At 42.4% G+C, this 13,439-nt stretch overlaps 1 protein-coding gene across 1 annotated transcript in view; it reads right to left on the reverse strand.

Moving 5' to 3' along the window:
- The window catches only part of SRGAP3 (SLIT-ROBO Rho GTPase activating protein 3), a 382,885-nt gene that overhangs the window by 334,144 nt on the left and 35,302 nt on the right, over window positions 1–13,439 (reverse strand). Inside the window, exon 4 of the mRNA XM_063703587.1 lies at window positions 11,593–11,751. The gene's annotated coding sequence lies outside the window, so the exon portion shown is untranslated. The remainder of the gene's footprint in view (window positions 1–11,592; window positions 11,752–13,439) is intronic.

Raw genomic sequence — 13,439 nt, forward strand, 5'->3', positions numbered from 1 at the left:
AGAAGGGAGACGGGAGGAAGAAGAAAGAAGAAAGAAGGAAGAAGGAGAAGGGGAAGAAGAAGAAAAGAATGTTTGGGACAGAGACCCAAAGTAGACACATTCCCTGCTCTCATGGGCACACTGAGAAACAGAGCAGGGAAAAGTCCCTGCAATGAAAGAGATGTAATACTGGGTGGGTTTTTTGTCTTACTATAGCCCCCTCACAATATGTGTCCAGCCTGCCCTCCTCTCTCCACCCTGCCCTCCTCTCCCCAGTGCTGGAGGGCTGTGATCCCCCACCTCCAAGTCCAGTCCTGCTCTCAGCTCTCAGAACAGACTTGACCCAGGAAAGTAAGGCTGTAGGCAGCTTCAGTGCCCCTCTACAGAAACCAGCATAGGGACTCTCCTTCTCTGGGCAGAGGCCAGGGAGGGGACCTGGCACTGGAGCCCGGGTTCTGATAACCAGACTTCAGCTTCATTCTCAGTGCCTGGAGCCTCATCTTGGCAAATTCCCAGCACATTTGAACTCCAGACCAGCCTTGGCATGACCAGTGTTATCAAAAAGTCTCTTCCATTGAAAGTAACAGGAAACCCAACTAAACTGGCATAAGCACTATGAAGATTTATTGGCTCAAAAAACTATACTGGTCAGGCTGGTCTGGTAGGGCTGGCCTCACGCCAGGGTTCAAATGACATCATCAGGACTATGTTTCCACCCCTCCAGTCTATCTTCAGCTGGGTTGGCTTCATTCAGCCCCAGGCTCTTCCAAGGCTCCCAACCTCTGCCAGCAGCTTAAGGCTTTCAACTGGGCTGCTGCACCTCCCACCCAACCTTTTCCCAGATTGAAGCTTGGGTGGAAAGAGGGCCCCTGCCTCTCTCCCACCAATCCCAGAAAAGTCCGACTGCATTTCACAGGCTACGGCTGGACCACAACCCCCTCCTTAAACCAATCACTGTAGCCTCCCTTCCCCATCCTGGGAAGAGGATTTGATCATTTGATTGGCCAGGTGAGGGTCATGTCTTCCAGTCCTGGAGCTGTGAGTGGAACCTCACAGAGAGCACGTGGACTGAGACAAGGAGAAAACACAAATCTGGGCTTGAAACGAAAGGAAGGGTAATGGCTGCTGGGGATGGGAGACAATAACCTCTTATGTGAAGTTTATAGTTCTAAAGCAAGACCTTGAGTAACTCAGCCAAACAGTTCAATAATAGTCCTTGATGGAAGAATGTTTTCCATCTTCTGCCACACTGTACAAAATTCAAATACATGTAGTGAAATCATATCTTTTACGGTGAAATAAAAATTAAAGATGTACAAAATATCCTTAAACCATTGAAAATGTGAGCGCCTAAATGATGACAATGATTTTTCTACAAAATTTGCTTTCAAGATTAAAAAAAAGAATGCAATGCTATTAACACACACCTTTAAAAGAAACTGCAGCATAAAATTAGGGAAGGGAAAACAGAGATGAATTACTTAAACTATATTTATTATAAAAACCCATCTCAATAGACCGCAAAGGCTGAATTCCTCTTTGGCGATGTAATTTTGCTCTGTCAAATACTTCATGAAAGTGGATCACAGGCTAGAGTCAAACAGTGCTTGGTTTTGTTGAATATTTTAATATTTTATTGTATTTTTTTTTTGAGACAGAGTGTCGCTCTGTCACCCAGGCTGGAGTGCAGTGGCACGATCTCAGCTCATTGCAACCTCCGCCTCTTGGATTCAAGAGGTTCTTATGCCTCAGCCATCCAAGTTGCTGGGATAACAGGCACACACCACCACACCTGGCTAATTTTTGTATTTTCAGTGGAGACCGGGTTTCCCCATGTTGTCTAGGCTGGTCTTGAACTACTGGCCTCAAGAGAACCACCTGCCTTGGCCTCCCAAAGTGCTGGGATTACAGGTGTGAGCCACCACACTCAGCCTTCTTGGTTAAAAAAAAAAATTAATAGGCCAGGCGCGGTGGCTCACGCCTGTAATCCCAGCACTTTGGGAGGCCGAGGCGGGTGGATCCCGAAGTCAGGAGATTGAGACCATCCTGGCCAACATGGTGAAACCCCGTCTCTACTAAAAATACAAAAAAATTAGCTGGGCATGGTGGCGCACGCCTTGCAGTCCCAGCTACTCGGGAGTCTGAGGCAGGAGAGTGGCTTGAACCCAGGAGGCGGGGGTTGCAGTGAGCTGAGATCGCACCACTGCACTCCAGCCTGGTGACAGAGTGAGACTCCATCTCAAAAACAAAAAAAAAATTAATATAGCAATCTCATATAATTTTTTAAGCTGAATTTTTAAGTTAAGCCAATATTTTTGTCCATCTGAAGGAATACATCACATATATTGTTTAGAAATCAACTATCCAAGCAATTTCTAACATTAAAGAAATACTTGATTTAATAATTGTTCTGCCCCCTTAACTACTCCCTGCTAAGCATCTGAAGGCGGGAGAGGAGGTTGGAGGAAGGTCTGAGTTTTTTTAAAGCCTGAGAAACTGGGACTTCCCTGCATTTCAAAGCACAAAGGCCTATTATTCAAGGAAAGGGGCCAGGGAGGCAGAGAATTCAACTCTGTAGGCCACCGTGTACTTCTTCCTTTCTCCTGCCAAATCAAGGCTCACACCAATCCCAAGTGGACCGCAACAGGGCAACCCTCTGAAAAGTGAAAGCAGTCGAGGAAAAAGAAAAAGGGGCCAGCCAGCAGCCGCGTTCTTCCGAGAGCCTGGGGAGCACTCATTATATGTGAATAGAGCCAGTGAAAAGCGCCTTTGCTCTGCAGCCTTGGAGGGGCCACCAGCTAACGTAGACTCCATTCACGCTCCCATTGTAAATTCCATCTGCGTGCTATCACTTCCTGACCCAGAAACAGGGAAATGTTTCGGCCGTAAATTTCCCTAGGAGCTGGCCTGGCTACAAAATCGTTCCCTGTGAAGTTCACCGGCTCCATGAAGATTTGGTAAAGGTTTTTAAGATCATGTTTGCCTGCAATTCCTTCTCATTTACTAAAGGGTCTTCTCCCCATCTCACTGTTTTCTTTCCAGAAACTAGATCCTCAATGAAACTGGGATAGCTATGCCAAAAGCTCTGGGTAAAATCAGAAGCTCTCTCCTGTCTTCAGAGTAAAAGCTTAAAATGTGTGGCTGGCCAAAAGCTAAAGCTGGTCAAGTGTCAATCAGTAAGTTGGCTGTTTAAATCTAAGAATAAGTCTGAGAAACTGAGAGTGTAAGAAGAGAAAACAGAAGTGATGTACAAGGGAGGTTCTCAAACTCTAGTATGCATCAGAAAGACCTGAGAGACTTTCCAATTCAGTCACTCCAGGACAAGGCCTGAGAATGTGCATTTCTAACAAGTGCCCTCTGATGCTGATGCTGCTGGTCCAGGGACCACACTTGAAAACTACTGATACAGGGAGTGACTCTATCAGGCCTCACACATCAAGCAAGACATTGGACATATTCAAAGGCTCAACAACATCTGGATTCAGACTCAGTAAACATACTGTGGTACCCACCTATGGATAGAGGCTACATGCTTTCTACAGGTGCTGGTTATGGTTCTCAATCTACTGCACAGTTGTACACAAAATATAACATTTCAATTTCATTTTTAGCCCCTATCCGACCAGAGTGGCAAATATATAACCTCTGCTAATTTGAAATCTTCTTCCCACTTTCAGGGAATGCCTCCAGGTTCTCGGTGTTTATGGAGAATCATGGGAGGGAGAGTGGTGCATTCTGGTCCTTGCTGTTGTCTATCCATGCAGTTGTCTGTTGAAATTGTCAGACAATTTCATCACCTTGTCTGGCCCATAGGCACCAGTCCTCACTCATCACCACTGACATGTCCCTCACCTCCAGCCCAGCACCCTTTCTGGGCCACACTGGGAACCCAGAATCTACCGGCTTACTACCCAGCCATGTCCTTTCTGCTCCCCAGGGCTCCGCCCAGAAAGCAGGGCACAGGGCCCCTCTCTCTGGGGCTGGCTGTATATCTGCTTTCATCACACCTCCTCTTTCCTCCTTCCCCCTGCTACCTACCCCCTTTCTCTGCCCAGAGCAGTGGAATCTTTGCTAGTCTGAGGGAGACTCTCTTCAACCCCCTTGCCCTCACTTATTTTGGCCACATGCAGGTGCCCTCAATAGTCCCCTGAGGACTTAAAGCTTTTGAAAATCAAGCCAGGGCCAGGTGCTGTGGCTCATGCCTGTAATCCCAGCACTTTGAGAGGCTGAGGCAGAGGATCACTTGAGCCCAGGAGTTTAAGACAAGCCTCAGTAACATAGCAAGACCCCATCTGTACAAAAAAAAGAAAAAATTTAAATAGCCAGGCATAGCAGCATGTGCCTGTAGTCGTAGCTACTTAGAAGGCTGAGATGGGGGGATCGCTTGAGCCTGGGAGGTCGAGGCTGCAGTGACCTGTGATCACACACCTGCACTCCAGCCTGGGCGACAGACTGAGACCGCATCTCAAGAAAAAAAAGAAAGAAAAGAAAAGAAAGAAAGAAAATCAAAGCCAGGAAGATCCTTATTTTGTTTTTTCAGATCTGCCATTTTCTTCCCTGAGTCAATAAGCACAGAATGGCTTGCCTGCTTGAGGGGACAAAACTGAATAAAGGGAGATGCTTAAAAGGGGACAAAATACATTCATTTTAAATACATACACACACATATTAGTATTTTAGAATTATTATCTTGCAATGCCTGCATTCTCCTGTTTAATCTTCAAGGCAATACTGTGAAGTAGATGTCATTCACTCCATTTTACAAATAAGAAAACAGGCTCAGAGAGATTAAAAAGCCTTGCCTAAAGTCACATAATGCCAAACCCAGCAATGCTGGTTCTGAATTCAAGGCTCATTCCTTTGTACCTCAGCTTGTCCTCCAAAAGAGAAAGGGACAGAGGGAGGCCTGTCAGTGCAGAAGGTATGACCCAGAATACTCATCAGGGGATGTGTGTTAGGAAATCATTTGGGCCAAGAGATACTATTAATTCAAGATGTGGACATAAGGCATAGAAATCAGTCCTCAACTGACAACTGCACAGCAGATGACAGCAAGGGCCAGAATGGGTGGTAACAGGCAGAGGAAAAAAAACAAGAGACGGGATTCAAGGAAAGTAAAAGTTAACAGGTATGTAAACACCAGGGACTAAGAAGCCAAGAGGCTCAAAGTCAAGGTTGCAGGTCAAGGAGTAATCATTTCCTGACTATGAGAGACAGGTAAGGAGTGCAGAAAATTAACTCCAAAACCAAAGCGATCTGAATCCCTCAAATTCTCACCAGACTAGGAGTCAGGAATCCAGGGAGTTATGGAAGTAAATCAAAGTATTGGCAGTCAAGAACTAGACCTTATACTAGAAAGGGTGTGTTTGCCCTTTAGTTGTCCTCCTGGGGCAGAGACTCAGAGTGTCTGCGGTTGAGCAGGAACATGACTGTGAGAGTAAGAAGTGCAAAGCCAGGACAGGCTCAGGGGAGCAGCGAGTGGAGAAAGCCCCGAGTCAAAAGCATGTCACCATGCACAGGGAACATCTTTTGTTTTTGTCTAGCAGCCTTCTTCTGAGAACAAAGCTGGTCTCATCCTTTTGAGGAACAAATTCCCCCAACCTAGTTCATGCCAACTGGCTGGGTCTGGATTCCCTGTCACATGGATTGGCTCAGGGGTGACTGTGTGACCCAATGCAGGCTAATCAGTGCCAATCTTGGTGCTTTCCTGGAGCTATGGAAAAAGAGGAGACGTGGCTCTCTGGGCTTGTTAACCTGGTAGGTAAACTTGGAGCTGGCGTGTCCACCCGGACCATCTCCCAGGTAGAGCTTCCCTGAGAATAAAGCCAACAGAGAAAGAAGTAGGGCTAAAATATAGAGGAAAACTGATATGTATGGTTTGGATCTGTGTTCCCCACCAAATCTCAATGTCAAACTGCAGTACCCAATGTTGGAGGTGGGGCCTGGTGGGAGGTGGTTGGATCATGGAGGTGGATTTCTCATGAATGGTTTAACACCATCCCCTTGGTGCTGGTTCTTGTGATAGTGAGTGAGTTATTGTGAGATCTGGCTGTTTAAAAGTGTGCAGCACCTCCCCCACCTCTCTCTCTTGCTCCTGCTCCTGCCATGTGAGACGACTCGCTCCCCCTTTGCCTTCCGCCATGATTGGAAGCTTCCTGAGGTCTCCTCAGCAGCAGAAGCTGCTATGCTTCCTGTACAGCCTGCAGAACCATGAGCCAATTAAACCTCTTTTATTTACAAATTACACAGTCTTAGGTATTTCTTTATAGCAGTGCAAGAACAGACTAATACAGAGACCGAGAGCGAGAGACTGTATCCTAAGAACACTCCTTGAGGCCCTGGATCCAGTCATGACAAATTGATCACCTTGAACTTCTCAGTTAAGTAAACCAATAAATTCCCTTTTTGAGTACCTGTCACTTTCTGAAAGAGACCTTGCTAATGCACTATACATAAAAATTTACTCTGAATAATGAAAATATGTTCATATTATATATATATAGTGTGTGTATATATAGACAGTATATGTAATATATACATTTTTTAAAGTAGAATCTAATTACTGCCCTTTGAAAATGAGCCAGACTTAGTGACTTACTTCTAAAAAATAGAACATGGTGGAAGTAATGCTTCGTTACTTCCACTTGCCTCTCACTCTCCTGAGATGCCAGCTTTTGGAACCAAGGTGTCATATGACAAGGAAGCCCAAGTCACATGGAGAAAACACATATGGGTGTTCAGACAACAGCCCCAGCTAGCCCTCAGCCAACAGTCAGAATCAGCCACCAGACAAGAGAGTGGACAAGCCTCCAGAGGACTTCAGCCCCAGCCTTCAAGTCTTCCAGTGAACATGACCCCAGGCATGGTGGAACAGGGATGGCCATTCTGCTCTGCTGTCTGAATTCCTGACCCATAGAAATCATGAGTGATCATAAGTGATTTTTACTATTTTTAAGCCACTGTGTTTTGAGGTAGTTTGTTACATAGCAATAGATAACTAATACAAGGACAAAACAGTGAATGGTAATTAGCTCAAGTGCTAACTCTGACCAACCGATAGTTGTCTGGAGAAGGATGCATCAGGGTTGAGTGAAAAAGAGAAGATGAAATTCAGTTAATGATGTCTGCCATGAGCATAGAAGTGGGAAGTGACAGCAGTCGGGTTTGTCATTTGTTGGCGCTGGTCTACAACCAACCACAAACCCAGATAAAAATGTTCAAAGATACTATGCAGCCATGAAAAAGAATCAGATCATGTCTTTTACGGGAACACGGATGGAGCTGGTGGCCATTATCCTCAGCAAACTAACACAGGAACAGAAAACCCAATACCGTACATTCTCACTTATAAGTGGGAGCTAAATGAGGAGAACACATGGACACATAGAGGGGAATAACACCCACTGGGGCCTATCAGAGGGTGGAGGGTGAGAGGAGGGAGAGGATCAGAAAAAATAACTTTTGGGTACTAGGCTTAGTACCTAGATGACAAAATAATCTGCACAACAAACCTCTGTAACACAAGCTTACCTATGTAACAAAACTGCACACATACCCCTGAACCTGAAATACAACTTAAAAAATAATAATAATAATAATAAATGTTTAAAGAAGGAAACGAAGAAAAAGGCAGGTAAATAGGATAGGAGAGGAAGCACTGATCTTGGAGATAAGATACCAGGGTTCAAATCTTAGCTACTTACCAGCTATGGAAACTTAGGCTACTCATTTAGCCTCTCTGGGCCTCAGTTTCCTCAGCTGTAAAATCGTAGATTGTGGTGTGAGTTCAATTAAATGAGATAATGATACCAATGTCTGGCAGTAGGCGCTCAACAAAGGGGAGTGTGGTGGGAGTTGTGGCCGAACCTCAGCAAGATTTGGGTACGTGAGATGGATTTGAGGTGGATTGGACTTTCCAAGTGCGTTAAGTGGCAGCACACAAGGCCTTCCCAAAGTGGGTTCCATGAAAGACTAGGTCTGTAGGATGTTAATAGCATGTTCTATGAAACCCTGGTGATGTGGGATCTTAATACAGGGGTCCCCAACCCCTGGGCCGTGGACTGGTGCCGGTCCCCGTGGCCTATTAGGAACAGGGCTGCACAGCAGGAGGTGAGTGGTGGGCAAGGGAGCATTACCACCTGAGCTCCACCTCCTGTTGCATTGGCGTGGCATTAGATTCTCACAGGACTGTGAACCCTGTTGTGAACTGCACATGCAAGGGATGTAGGCTGCATGCTCCTTATGAGAATCCAATGCCTGATGATCTGGGGTGGAACAGCTTCATCCTGAGACCATCCCCCCGTCACCCCCCACCGTCCATGGAAAAATTGTCTTCCACAAAACGAGTCCCTGGTACCAAAAAGGTTGGGGACTGCCGTCTTAATAGATTAAAACAAGTAAAAAATTGTTTGTTTACATACACTTACCATACGGCCCAGCAATCCCATTCCTCAAAAAAGTGAAAATTTAAGTTCACACAAACACCTGTACGTGAATGTTTCTAGCAGCTCTATTCATATTCACCAAAGCCTAGAAATATCCTTCAACAGGATAAGCAAATTTTGGTATGTTCACACTATGGAATATGACTCAGCAACAAAAAAGACCTAACTATTCATACATATAACACAGATATGTCCCAGAGGCATTCCCTGAGTGAAAAAAGACAGTTACAAAGGCTACATGGTGTATGATTCCATCTATATGTCCAAAATATGACATTCTTGGAAAAAAAGAAAACTACTGTGGTGGAAAACAGATTCATAGTTGCCAGAGGTGGACAGGGAGGGGTGCTGACTATAAAGGGACAGCACAGGGAGTTATGGGGTGGGATGAAACTGTTCTGTATCTTGACTGTGGTGATGATTACATGAATCTGTGTATGTGTGCAGTTTTATGGAACTATATACCAAAAAAAGTTAATTTTACTGTGTATTATTTTTCAAAATAAAAGGAAGACTTCATTTAAATTTGGAAAATACTGTGTTAAAGTGAAATAAGAATCTTTATCAGAGGACATATCAGAGCCTTGAATATACCAATTGGTATCTATGATTCTCAAAGACTGGCAGGGAATATGCAGCGTTTCTCTAATTTATTTGACAAGGAACTCTTCTTTCTCAGAACATCTCAAAGGCCTAGAGTTTTCTAGACTCACTCTGGAAGATTCAGGTCTAGTAGCAGGTATGAGCTGGTGTCTTGATCTCTGGGATCCAAGGAAAACTAAAATGGTAGGCTGTGAATCAGATACTACTTAACAATGCAGTCTCTGTGCCCTAAACAAATCCTGGGATGAGAAGGTACAGATAATAAAAAGTAATGACCAGTTCTGGTTTTCTTCTTTATTAAATTTTATAAATAATGTATCTAACTACAAATACACACAAATGTCTCTCCCTGTGTATCTAACACACACACACACACACACACACACTTATTCATATATGCATACCACTGGAAAAAAGGTTTAAATTATGATAAAAGAAAAACTTCAGCGGAATTAAATTTAAAAGAGTTTGAGCAATGAACGATTTGCGAATTGGGCAGCCCCCAGAATCACAGCAGATTCACAGAGGCTCCAGGGGTGCCTCATGGTCAGAATAAATTTATAGACAAAAAAGGTAAAGTGACGTACAGGAATCAGAAGTGAGGTACTGAAACAGTGAGATTGGTTACAGCTCAGAGTTTGCCTTATTTGAATGGAGTTTGAACAATCAGCAGTCTATGAGTGGTTGAAGTATGGTCACTGGGATTGGCCAACACTCAGCTATTGTTACAGGCGCATACTACTAAGTTAGGTTTTCAATTTTGTCTGACTATTAAGCTAGGTTACAGTTCATCCACAAGGACTCAAACATAGAAATACAGAGTCCTTCTAAGGCCACATTTAGTTTGGTTTAACAATTCCCCCCTTTTGGTCCTTTTCTCAATTTTGAGAGATTGACCAAAACCTCATTAATTGATAACTACTATCACTATTGTAAATGTACTTACATGGTTTTGAAACCCACTGGGAAACAGAAGAGCAGTGGGTTTTCCAAGGAAAGAATAAAGACTGAGTAGAAGGTACCTCCCTTTGCTGGAACATCCTGTTTACAGAACAAAAACAAAACCTGATCTGTTCTAGGATCTATGTTTCTTTAAAACCTTAGTTTGATTATGTCACAGTTAGCACAAGTGACTTCATTTTAGTTTGGTTTCGTTTGTCGGGGCCTAGTGCATGAGCTCAGTGCAAAATAATGGCCTCTCATAATTTTGTTTTAAAAAATTCCCCCTTTTGGGCTGGGCGCAGTGGCTCACGCCTGTAATCTCCAGCACTTTGAGAGGCCAAGGTGGGCAGATCACGAGGTCAGGAGATCGAGACCATCCTGGCTAACACGGTGAAACTCCGTGTCTACTAAAAATACAAAAAATTAACTGGGCGAGGTGGCAGGCACCTGTAGTCCCAGCTACTTGGGAGGCTGAGGCAGGAAAATGGCATGAACCCGGGAGGCGGAGCTTGCATTGAGCCGAGATTACGCCATTGCACTCCAGCCTGGGCGACAGAGCCAGACTCCATCTCAAAAAAAAAAAATTCCCCCTTTTTGGCCAGGTTCTCACTTAGGTGAGAGTGTAACCAAAACTTAGGGCCTTAGCACCACTCTCAGTTACCATCATTTTGGGTTTCCAGTCCCAGCATGTCATTCATAGGGTACAATGACCTCATGGTTGCACATTTCTTTCAGCTTTTGTCATTCCACTTGAAGAGAGACTACTTGACGTTCTAGAGATGGCTGCATGCAAACATTTAAAACCTTTTAGAGAACAGACAGCACTAAGGAGGCTATTATTATGACTATCGGGAGGATAATACCAAGAGTTTGGAGTATGCTCCTTACCCAGGGTCCCCATAAACCAAACCACATAAAGTTAAATAGATTAAAGAATGAGCTAGATAAAGAGTCTACTCACTTGACTGAGTGGTCTTTTCATTAATCCCATAAAACTGAATTTTTATAATCTACATTTGATGTATTTCTCCATAGGCCACAAGTGTCAGCAGCTGCACATGTACTTTTCTGTTTAGCCAATTCCATTATTTAGCATAACTTTCACATAAGAATTTAAAGTCTGTTATGTATGATGGCCTTTAAAGTAGAATTTGCTGTAGAGGCTATTATGAAGGAGACATTTCTAATTATTGCCTCTTTCATTCTAAATCCTGGGAAAAGGGCCTAACAAATGATGTCCTTCTAGAAGAGTGAAGGCCTCCTGGCAATATTCTCTTTAATCCATGATGTGGGTTAAGAGGTGTTTTGACTGATTATGAGGCAACGTATGTACCACTAAGGTTTCTCACCTACATTGGGCCTTCATCTTTTATCTATTAAAGTATAAAGTTATTCATGTATAAGGCTGGCTGCAAAATCATTCACAAATAAAACTATACCCTATAAGCGTACATAATAGACCCCTTTTTCATTTCTATTGTTCATAGAGGCATAAACAAAGAAAAAATATTCAAGGATAAGAATCTCATGATAGTAGAAGTCTCGATCCGTTCTTGTGGGGAAAAGCTGTTCACAACAAGGATGCCATCTCCTTCTGGGGAGAAACTTTCCTGGTTAGTTTTACCTTAAGGGTTCCAATAGGTGTACAGTTCCAGGAGTGTGGAGGGACCTTTCTCAGCTGTGAGATTATGAACCCAAGGTTCAAGGCTCCAAAGTTTTGCTGTGGTGTGGATGGCAAGGACAGTCTTTCTCTGATGTTCTCAGATGATCCAACCTTTGGGTTCTAGATTGTAAAGGGATTGTTATCAGTGAACCATAAAAAGCTTTCTTTACCTGGTGAAAATATACTATAGCATAATAATCTACTGTTATAACAACAGCCCTCTTGCATGGGAAAGCTTTTATACAACCAGAAAACATGCACTGAAAATGACAATTGAATGAAATCGCTTTATAAATGTTTAAATGGACCATCAGGTACTCAAATGTACCTAAAGTTTTGACTGTATTCCCAGGTATATGGAACCAAACATTGGTTTTAAACTATTTCCACAATGTATAAGTCACCACATCAATATATTCAGTTTGGATTATTTTATGTTTTTCATGGCGAGTCATGGAATGCAGAACCTTTAATAACAAAAGCTTTAAGGACTTGGGAAGGATAAGGTGGCTGTCCTGGTTCTTCATGAGTCCATGCTTAACACTGAACTTATATCCTCTTGAATGCCAGTTGTTTCTCCAATTTAGGTGCACAGCAGTGATAACTACTGAGTTATCACAGGTAATTTGACTTAAGACCATGGAGTTCATTTAAATTGTATATTTAAACAATTTTAGTATTGGTTGGTTTAGCATGATAATCTAGAGCTTGATTTTGAAAAATCTGTTAAATACCAAAGGTTTAAAACATTGGATATTACAAAATAGAATCTCAGGTTACCATAAGTCATTCATTTAGCCAAAATGATAACTCAAAAATTTTCTAAAGGAAGAAACATTAGTCTGATACAGAGGAGACTCAGCTCTCCAAACAAGACCCAATGAAGATAGCATGAGGCCAATTGACTGTCTCCTTTCTTTCCCTTCCCCACTTTTTCTTTTGTAGTTTACTTAAAAGGTAAATAAAAACCTTTCATTATCATTTAATATTACATAAAAATCATTTTAAAAGAGAAAACCAAATTTTATGTTTCCATTAGTGTATTTTTAATGTTAAAGCTAGTTTTTAATAATATTTTATAATCTATTCAGTTTTAATCAGTTTTACCATAAGGTAAGATTTTTAAAAACCTCTTATAACCCTTTACAATTTTTTTCTCTGAGTAGAACAATGTTCTAAGAAAACTCTGTTGTACTTTTATTCCAATGTGCAATTTATGGAAAAAACTGAATAACACCATTTTAACTTTAGCCAACATGTTCACACACAGAATCTCTTACAATTAATGTTCTGTAAACCTTCCACAACTTGTTCAAATCTTTAGCTTTATTTAATTTAACAATCCTTTAACTCTCTAACCTAGGCAAAAATTTACATTTCCATACCTTCTTATAATCCCTTACAAAAAACACATTTCATTCTCCTTACACACCTTGCATGTAAACCTATTTTTTCAGTAGTCTCAATTACATATTATGATGTTAACTCTTAGCAACTTTTACTTTTGGTGAAAATCTTAGTAAGTATAGGATTTTAATTATGCACTAGGTGTGAAGCCTAGGACCCAGACAGAAATGCAGATAAGGTCTGACTCTTTCCAGCACCTAACTCCACATGTCCCAGGCCTTACCTAGCTGTAAAGCAGGCAAGCTGTACAGTTAAAAGTCATAGTAGCATTTTATGAAGCATTTAGGAGGCCTAATCACCTTTCAGTTGTATATTTCTGGCATAAATTCCACTTCATAAATTATTTCATGACTTACACAGACCATGTATGACATGTTTAGACTTTCTGACTTGCCCTAAAT

Source organism: Gorilla gorilla, chromosome 2 (assembly GCF_029281585.2).
Source record: "Gorilla gorilla gorilla isolate KB3781 chromosome 2, NHGRI_mGorGor1-v2.1_pri, whole genome shotgun sequence".
NCBI lineage: Eukaryota > Metazoa > Chordata > Mammalia > Primates > Hominidae > Gorilla > Gorilla gorilla.